Source organism: Sus scrofa, chromosome 14 (genome assembly GCF_000003025.6).
Source record: "Sus scrofa isolate TJ Tabasco breed Duroc chromosome 14, Sscrofa11.1, whole genome shotgun sequence".
In the NCBI taxonomy this organism is placed as follows: Eukaryota; Metazoa; Chordata; class Mammalia; order Artiodactyla; family Suidae; genus Sus; species Sus scrofa.
In genome coordinates this window covers 79052230-79063240 of record NC_010456.5, presented here as the reverse complement: position 1 = coordinate 79063240, position 11011 = coordinate 79052230, and positions in this window count along the sequence as shown.

The following is an 11011-nucleotide window of genomic DNA, read 5'->3' as shown; positions in this document are numbered from 1 at the left end:
CTTTTCTGTAGATAGGTTCATCTGTGCCATATTTTAGATTCCACATATGAATGATGTCATATGGTATTTGTCTTTCTCTTTGTCACTTATTTTACTTAGTATGAGAATCTCAAGTTGTATCCATGTTGCTGCAAATGGCATGATTTTGTCCTTTTTATGGCTGAGTAGTATTCCATTGTATATATCTACCACATCTTCTTAATCCGTTCATCTGTCAATGGACATTTAGGTTGTTTCCATGTCTTGGCTATTGTGCATAGTTTTGCAATGAACATGGGGTTGCATGTATCTTTCTGAATTACAGTTTTGTCCAGGTATATGCCCAGGAGTAGGATTGTTGGATCATATGGTAGTTCTCTATTTAGTTTTCTAAGGAACCTCCATACTGTTTTCCATAGTGGTTGTACCAATTTACATTCCCAACAACAGTGAAGAAGGGTTCCCTTTTCTCCAGGCCCTCTCTGGAATTTGTTATTTGTAACATTTTTCGTTTACAGTTGATGTCTTGTTCATCATGAATTTTTCTGCATTACTTTTTAATATGTTGCATTAAAATGTTTTATATCTTGATTACTGAGAGTTTTGGTGCCCATTTACATTTGTCCCCAAGGTGAGTGTCTCACTTTTCTCACCCAAGCCCAGCCCTGGTGAATAAACAGAAACTAGAAGAAACGTTAAGTTCATTCCTTCTAATTATGGTGCCTATATAAAGTAAGTGAGAAGCCATACATAATTATTACCAAGTGATAACATGACACATGAAAAATACCACCCATCAAGTCTAAACAACACTAGAGTAGTATACAACTAAGTACATGAGATTCAGCTATAGAAAGATGACCAGTTTTAGAGTCTTCCCACTCTATGAATGAAGCAAATATTGTGTTCTGGTCTGTTTCAAAGTAGTCAACTCGAGAGACTGTACCCTGACTCCAGGAATGATATTGATTTCCTAAAACATTCCTCAAATATCCTTTTTGAAAATACCTTCAGAGTTTTCAGTTTACCACACAATTATTTACATTTGGGTAGCACTTTACTTTGTGAAGCAGTTTCATATATATCTACTGAATTCCAAGTTTGGAGATCCCATTTGTCTTTGATGGTGCTGGCTTCTGCTGATTTTGGACAGTTTCCATTTCCTCCCTTACCTGGCACAGGAGGGGAAGACCAGACAGAGGAGCAAAGGGGGAGGGGAGGGTTGCAGAGCAGAAAGAGAACCTGGGCCTTTTTTCTGGAGCACCTTCACAGCTATCCACCGAGATGGAGTTTTCCCAAATTTTCCATACAACTAATGACTGCATGCCTGAATGCAGAAATCAGGATGTGAGCTTTCCAGACAATGAATTCCTTCAATTCACTATACTAAGTATTCAGAGGAAGTCTTCAAAAAGATCTTAAATCATTGCAAATATCTTTCATTTAAAGGCAACTTGGATTTATTTATAGTGTGTTTTTTAAAATTTTATTTTTTATTTTTTGGCTGCACCATGGCATGTGGAAGTTCCCAGGTCAGGGATCACACCTGCACCCCAGCAGCTACCCAAACCCCTGTAGTGATAAACACTGCATCACCATGGAAGTCCCTATAGTGTGTCTTTTTTTTTTTTCTTGTCTTTTTAGGGCCACACTCATGGCATATGGAGGTTCCCAGGCTAGGAGTCAAATTGGTGCTCTAGCTGCTGGCCTATGCTACAGCCACAGCAAAATGGGATCCGAGCCACATTTGCCACCAACACTACAGCTCACGGCAATGCCAGATCTTCAAACCACTGAGTGAGGCCAGGGACCAAACCGGCATCCTCATGGATACTAGTGGGGTTTGTTAACCACTGAGCCATAACAGGAACTCCATCTTTCTTTTTTTTAATACTTATTCCAGGGAATGAATTGGGTCATAGAATTATGGAATGCTACTCTTTTTTCTTTTTGTCCACACTAATCCTTATTTTATGAGTGATTTGTAAAAGAGATTTTAACATTTCCAAAAGAGAAGTTTCTAACATGCTTTGAGAAATATCTCCATTATCAGAAAAATGTGAATTTGAAAAAGTAAGATAAATGCCTTTCCCAGAGATACTGCAGCGGCAGAGAGAATGGACTCTGGACCCAGAGAGCCTGAGTTAACATCCCAGAACCCATAAGCACTACCTGTACCTGACCCAGTCCATAGGACTGTGCCTTTCAGGGCTTTAGTTTCCTTCTTCTTTTTTCTTTTTTTTTCTTCTTTTTTTTTTTTTTTTTTTTTTTTTTTTTTTTTTGTCTTTTTGCCTTTTCTAGGGCTGCACTGCGACATACGGAGGTTTTCAGGCTAGGGGTCCAATCGGAGCTGCAGCTGCTGGCCTACACCAGAGCCACAGCAACGCCAGATCTGAGTCACATCTGTGACCTACACCACAGCTCACAGCAATGCTGGGTCCTTAACCCACTGAGCAAGGCCAGGGATTGAACCCACAACCTCATGGTTCCTAGTAGGACTCATTTCTGCTGCGCCACGATGGGAACTCCTAGGATAAAAGCACTAAGCTGATGGAGTTGTTGCATGATTAAATTAGCTAATACAAGTAAAAAGTTTTCATAGCACTTGTAAAAGTGGTAATTTGTCATTATTAACTAGAGTCACAAATTCTTCACCCCAATTCCTGAAAGGAAATCTATCTCATTACTTTACAGTCTCTTATCTGAAGTTTTTAGAAGGTTTTGGTGCTAAGTTACAAAGTTAAAATAAGTTAGTTCTAGTCATGTTGGATAAAATAATAATTTAATAATGCCTGAGAAGCGTTAATTTTATAAATAGTATTATTTTGTCTTCAAATTTCTCTTTGAATCTACTTTGTATATATTATTATAATGGTATATAAAATTATAATAAAGATTAGATTTTGTTTGAAAATTTTAAACTGAATGAATGAGAAGAGCTTCCCCCTCTGCAATACAGTCTTTGACACAGAAAGCACATGTGTGCCCACAACCACATCCATACAGCCTCTGGATGCATGAGATATGACTAGAGAAGGCCTTGGAAATCTGACCCCACATCTAAAACCCATCCAAGGTCAAGTTGCATATCATCTTGTCATTCTACTTCTTGACATTCATTTTCCTTTCCCGTTTCATTGTTAACCCATTTCCACTGCCCATTTTTCATGCTTTCACACTGTACATTGTTCTGAAACAGAATGAAGGCATCTGTTTGCTTGATCCAGGATAAAGAAAAGGGGTGGAAATTTTTCAAGTGAAAATCCCTTTGATGAAAGAGATTCATCCTGTTTAATGTACAACAGTATGTCTGTAAACATAGCCTTATGGACCTCTGTGAACTGGAAACGTTCTTTCATTCATTCTTTTTATTGAGTGCCTGTACGTGCAAGGCACCCATTAGCCTCAGAACAAAACAAGTCCTTCCTTTTGTTTGAATAAAAAAAATACCCCCCAATAATAAATATATAATATGTCCAGGAGTGATAAGTGCAACAAAGGAATCACAAAGCAAGGTAAATGGACTGTGTTGGGGGAGGGGTATCTGAGCAAAGACTTGAAGGGCAAGTACAAAGTCCAGCACTGACCAGTGTGGCTAGAACAGAGAGAGGGGTTGGAGAGAGTGGTAGGAAATTATATTTGCATTTATTTTTGATTCACTTTCACAGGTACTGGGTCACTGATTTCTCTGGAGCAGGCCATGTAAGGTCTGGTAAGATTCTGGTTTTTACTCCAAATGAGATGGGGAACCAGTGGTAGGAAAGCCACAGGCTACGACTTTTCATTTTTTAAAGATTGCTCTGGCTTTTGTGCAAAGAATAGGCTGTAGGAAGGCAAGAACAGAAGCAGGAGACTGGTAAGGATAGATTTAGGATGAATGAGATGGATAAGAAATGATGGCAGCTGGGATCAAGATATTAACGACAGACTGGGTTGGATTATGGTTACATTTGGAATTAAGTTCTCACTGTCATTTTGGTGCCTTACTTCATGAAGTTCCTTGGTGCAATCTCTAACTTTGTGATTATAACAGCATATAGTGATTATATGTGTGTATATCAATCTCTTCCAGATAGAAGTTGTCCAAAAGTAAGGCATCCTCTTATTACCCTTCTAGTTCTAATTTCTAGGAGACTAAAGGTGCCTCATTAATATCTGTGGAGTGACAGTATCCCTAAGTACATCCTTAGAGACATGGTTAGCACAGTGTTTAACGACAGTTTCAAAATCAGAGAAGACAACCTGAACTACAAAATTGTTTAGAAAATATTTCCAGAGAAATCAATAATTCAGTGAGGTAGGAGAAGTACATGCAAATGCTAGAGTTTTTAAATTAATTAGAGCCTCTTTGCATTCATAAATGTCCTCCATAGGTATTTTATCTAGTTTCTAGACTACAGCATTTTAATAAAATGGCTACTGTGACTGATTAAATGTTTATATCATTAAATAATTCTAGGGAAAACAATGTATATGTTTATAATATGCACATGTGCTTATGCATAGATGTGCATGAATAAAACAGAAGAAACCAGTAATAATACTACTCACTAATGTGGTCCATTGACCAAACTACCAAAAGCGAGGTGCAAAATACATTTTAATATATGATAAGTCAATAGCCTATACCTACATCATATAGGGAAATATTCACAAGTGTAAACCCATAAGCCTGACTAATAAATTGGAGGTTATATTCATTTTTCCAGTTAAATGTAATTTTCTAGGCAGTACTTAAACCTAATTTGTAAAGCTATCTATACTGACTCTTTCTTTTGATAGTAAACTTCATCATCATCATATATTCTTAGAACTTCAAGGAATGCATGGACTATTAAGTCAAAACTCTTTACACAGCAATGTGATCCTTCGAAAATATGTCATTCTCAGTGGGTATACCAAATAAACTTTTAAAAAGGGAAGGGGAAAGAAGTATTCTAATTGCAGGCATGATTCTACATTCACTATGTTTAAGCAATGTAAAGGAAGCCAATGTTGCTTCAGAATGTGGATTATTTACTATAGGTCTTCAGACAAGGGTATAATTTTCTGGAAGACTGCCTTTATATGCAAATAGGGAAAGATGGATATTGGAAATGTACACAAATAGGGAAATATGGATAGTCTATCAATGGAACTCGGTTTTATGTATTTCTATTATAACTCACATACATATTTTTCTTTGGGTATCAAAGACATCACCTAGTTGAAACAAATCTGCTCTATGTTAAATGTTAAACAATGACCTTATTATGCATAAATTTATTTTCAAAGGTTGAGAAGGGGGAAAAGCAAAAAACATTATGACACTGTTGCACCAGAACCTAGGAAAGTCATAAAAATAGGTTGGGGGGAGGGATAAATTAGGGGGTTGGGATTGACATACACACTACTACATATAAAATAGGTAGTAAGGACCAACTGTATATCACAGGGCAATCTACTCAATACTCTGTAATAACCTACATGGGAAAAGAATCTAAAAAGAATCTATATATGCATATGTACAACTGATTTACTTTGCTATATACCTGAAACGACACAACTTTGTAAGTAAACTATACTCCCATAAAATTTATATGAAAAAAGTAGGTAATCAATTTATGTGAAAGGAGGGCACAAAGTGGATATTAATGAAACAGATACACTTTTCTATGTCACCTGGTAATAGGAGCAAAAGCTGACTTGTGGAGTTCACAGAAAAGTTAGAAAATTATTTACAGCACTAGTCATAGGAGTTCTCTATGCAGATCCTGAAATAGTGTGCTCTCTCTCTCTCTCTCACACACACACACACACACACACTTCTCAAGCTATTTAGGAGGACTTGATAACACTTTCTGATAAGCCAAGTAGTTAGTTAAAACATTTTAGAAGATTTTGTAGCTGTTGCTGCTATTGTTTTAAGCAAGTTATAGGAAACCCAGAACAATTTTCTGGAATAATAATAGCTTAAGAAAACTTTAAATATAGGATTGAAGTTAGAGTGAATTTTTTTCATGAGATATTATGTTCAACAGTAGTAACATTAAAAATCAAAGTGCTAAAATGAAATAAAAGGAATCCAAGTTGGAAAGGAAGAAATAAAACTGTCATAGTTTGCAGATGACATGATATTACAGATAAAAAAATCCTGAACATGCCACCCAAAAACTACTAGAGCTTATCAATGAATTTGGTAATGTTGCAGAACACAAAATTAATATAAAGAAATCTGTTTCATTTCTACATGCTAACAATTAACTATCAGAAAGAGAAAATAAGGACACAATCCCATTTATAATCATATCTAAATAATAAAAAAGCTAGAAACTGTAAGACACTGATGAAAAAAATTGAAGACAATACAAACAGATGGAATGATATACTGTGTTCATTCATTGGAAGAATTAATATTATCAAAAGGACTGCACTACCCAAAGCAATCTATGGATTTAATGCAATCCCTATCAAAATACCAAGGGCATTTTTTACAAAGCTAAACCAAGTAATTTTAAAATTTGTATGGAAACTCAAAATATCTCAAGTAGCCAAAACAATCTTGTGAAAGAAGAACAGAACTGGAGGAGTCAGGCTTTCCATCTTCAGAATGTATTACAAAGCTATAATAATCAAAACAGTATGGTGCACAAAACCAGATGCACAGATTAATGGGACAGGAAAGCACAGTAATTAACCCACACATTACGGTCACTAATCTACAACAAAGGAGGCAAGAACATGCAATAGAGTACTACTTCAATAAGTAGTGCTGGGAACACTGGTTAGGGCTATGAAAATAATAAAATTAGATCATTCTCTAACATCATATGCAAATATAAACTCATAATGGATTAGAGACCTAAATATAAGACCAGATACTATAAAACTGCTAGAGGAAAACAGGCAGAACACTCTTTGATATACATTGAAGCAATATTTTTTTTAAACTCTCTCCTAAAGTAACAGAAATTAAAGCAAGATAAACAAATGGGACCTAATGAAACTTATAAGCTTTTGCATAGCAAAGGAAACCATTGAAAAAATGAAAGGACAATATACTCAATGAGAGAAAATATTTGCAAATGAAATGATTGATAAGGGATTAATAGCCAACATGTGTATAAATAGCCCATACAACTCAACATTAAAAAAAAAATTTAAAAATGGGCAGAAGAACAGAGTAGATATTTTTTCCAAATATAACTTCTTCTACATTACCATCCAATTATTATTATTTAAAATACATTTTGCAGATGTAACCTTTGTAAATGGATAATGTATATTAACTCTCAACTGTTTCAAAACTTCGTAACTTTAATTGTCTGAATATAGTGGTTAAGTCCACCACAAGGCACCTTTGTCACTCCATTACAAATACTCAAAGTGAAAGGCCAGGGTCTAAAGTAGTATCCCTAGGGAAATTAAAAGTCAACGTAATTTCTAAGATTGAAGAAATTATTCCAATATGGAGAAGCAAAAGTTTATTTAAAGTTATCAGTAAAATAAGTTATTTCCAGAATATTCTACATGTTAATTAGAATTAACATGCCATTCAGTTGAATTTGGATGTTATCTACTCCTCTTAGGAGTTGAGTTATCATTGACTGCCTGCTCTCAGAGACAGTCAAATCCTATTGTCACCTTCTTCAGCCCCATACAGAACCAGGGAACATACCTTTGGATGCTGGTTTTTGTGGAGTACTAGACACAAACTGTAGTGATCTTTGTCCAAATGGGGACATCAAACACATGATCACTTATCCCCACAATGCCTTGTCATCCACCTTTCCACACTGCTTCCTTGTCTTAGGCAGAAAACCTTGTAACACATCACTGAATGGCAGCACCCTTCACTTATATCAAAGATGATTTCATTTTGAGGAGAAAATACTTCTCAACATCACTTTAATGCTGAACATCAGCAAATCTTCTAGTTGGCATAAACTGTCTTATCTTTTCCCTTTTCACTATCCCCTCAGCCCCTATGCATCTGTCTCCTAAGGGTCCACGCTTCATTTCTGCTTCAGGCTCTGCCTCATGCTCTTCCTGGGTAGAATTCCATGCATGACAACCTCCATCACCTCATTTTAGCCACTCGCCCCTAGAGACATTCCATACTTAGAATTTTCTCTTCTTTCTTAGGAAAACTCCCTTATCCTAAGTTGCCACATTCCATGTGACTTTAGAAAAACTAGCATAGGCTAATATGTTAATGTGTACAAATAACATTACCTGCCCCACCCACAAAGTGATAACTTAACATTGGGGATTATAATTACCCAGAGGAGAATCTATAAATGTTGAAAAATTTCAGGCAAATTTGCAGGAAGTTCATCATTTCAGACAGGTGATTGTCTTTTAATGTCTTTCAATTCCATTAAGTGTTTGCTGATGCACTAGAAGTAGCATACAATACTCCATCAAAGGCTGAAAGTCTATTGGTCATGCAAACAAGTAACCAACATGTTTTGTGCTCCTCTGGTCTCATTTTCCTTTTTAGGTCTTAGTCATGGTAGTTTACAACATGGTATTTAGACAAGTGAGAGGGACTCAAATCAAGTCATGCTAACAGCCTTCTCTGGTGAAGGCTTCTTCTTGGAAAGAGAATTGGGAAAAGCAGATGGTAAATGTCACATTGGATCAGCTGTGCTGTGTGGACAACACAGAAGGGTCTCAGTGGGCCCTGTGTTGTCCACCCTGGGCATGAGGCAGTGACACACATCTGACTAAGGCTGCTCCTGTGAGGAACAACCACCAAAACACTGTTATTGTTTGATGAAAAGAGCCCTGCGGATTGTTTTTGATCTGCATATTAACAAAGATGAGAGAGACAGCCAGGTTATTTCTTAGAAGCAGCAAGAAAGACATATTACCTTGAAAATGTGCAAGCTACATCTCTGCTGGAAAATACACAGAGACAAAACAAAACCCCCCAAAACAAGCAAAATATCCTTTCATCCAGAATCCGTGGCTTGCTTTTCTTTTATTCCTCAGTCTATGAGAATATGCGAAAATGCACAACATTCAGACGTGCAGCCTGATCAAGTGATCATCTCTTATAATGTTCCTCTATTTAAGGCAACAAGCAGATGGAGGGTTTACGAGCAAGGCTGGTAAAAGTAAAAGCAAATGATTGTAATAGTTGTACTTTTAATAGGATTCCTCACAATCTAAAACATTATTCCCCAAGGAACAAATTGTTCTATAAAATTGCATTACTTAGGGAAGAGACAGTCTGCCCTGACTTTGCTGAGGCAACAGAAGACTCAAGGAAGCCTTCTGGCGCAGGGGGCTCTCAAGTCAGTTGGGTGTCCTGGGAGGGAGGACACTGGGATGTCCAGCACCATGATTCCCAAAGAAAAAACTCAGTGGCATATGGTGAAAAGTAGAAAAGACCAAGGGGTGAAAGGGAATGTGATATATGTCTGAGCTGGGCTTGAATTTATTGCCTTCTAATGTTCTTTGAAAAACACAGTTTGGGAAATTCCTAGGGATTTTGCATGCAACATCACTTCTCCCTCTGCCAATCCAGACCAAAGTCTAGCTTGGAGCTCAGCATATCGTGCTTAACAAAGAGTGGAACTGTAAACAACCCAACACTAATTCATTATCATTATCCCTCTTTAAGAGAAACACAACTCACTATAATTCTATCATGAAGATGAATACACTGTAGTGAGGGCCTTTACGTAAATTATAATTAAAGCTAATCTCAATTAAAGTTATTACACCATTTGGGGAGAAAATAAACAACCCAAAGGGAGGGGAAACAGTGTGGTCAATAACTCACTCCAAAAATATATTCTTTTTTTTCTGCCTCCAAAGCTTGCATTGAGGGAGGCATTCTTGCGCATGATACAAATGGTTCTGACATTAAGAAAAGTAAACAAGTAAGAAAAATAAAGATGGAAAAATTCTGTGGTCAGTTCACAAGTGCTTTTTTATTGTTGGAGGCAGGGTTAAAGCCTTTTATGAAGACAAGGATATATGGGCCGCTAGATTGGATGTGACACTGGACTAGTCTAGCTGCCCTTGCACAGAACTCAGGCTGCCTGTAAGATGCCAGGAACAAAACATGGGCTGGTGCTTCCAAACACAGAGCCAGGGTGGGACTGCATACAACTCAGTGAAAGCATCGTCCCAATGCTGTTTTGTAGACCAAATTAGAGGGAAGGTACTAGACTCTGGTTATTAATGGGTTTGAGAGATAAAGCCAAACATGCCATATTCTCTACTTATTAATGGTCTTAAGGATTTCCATCTCAATTTGTCTCAATAACTGATTACCAGAGGTTGTGTAATCTACAGGAGGGGCTCCTGCCAGCCCCAAAGCAAGTCATTCAAGGACTGTGTTGACTCAGCAGGCCTAAGGCCATATATATTGGAATGGAGAGAGCAGGTTCTTCTTGGGTGTCTCAGGGGTTCCAAGTCCTTAAAGATGTTTTTACCCTAGCAACTCTCTGGTCATTTGGTGTCTGTAACTGGGAAGGATCTTCTTTCACATTTTGCTGTCCTCAAACTAACCTGATACTGGGAAACCTGAGACAATGAACACCTAGTCTAAAGGAAAGCAAAAATAAATGGTAGTGTGTCAAGAGCAACTAGACTTTCCAACATCCTCTAATGGTGTACTGGAACATTAAATGGAATTACAGCCACCCAACCAGTATGATCACATTTATTTTCCTTGAAACATGAGGGCTAGAATACAGCCAAAGGTGCAAAAACACCACCTCACAAGCTGTGGATTTCATTTCTGAGAGGTCCTGAGAAATATAGCAAACTCAAAGGGTTCATGCTTTTTATGAAAGACCATTTGATCTGGGGGGTGTTTTCTACAGTCTTCACTTTCCTTTTTCACTTCCTAACCTATCACTTTATCTTTTATCACCTCACTACCTTTAAATACCACCCAAAGGATCAGGCCAGCTCCAAACACAAACATAGCCATAGACATAGCTGGAGGGTGTGTGGTTAAAAATACATAAATAACTCAGAGTCCTTGGTACAACCAGAACCTGGTGTTGGAAAGATGCCTGCCACTGCATAG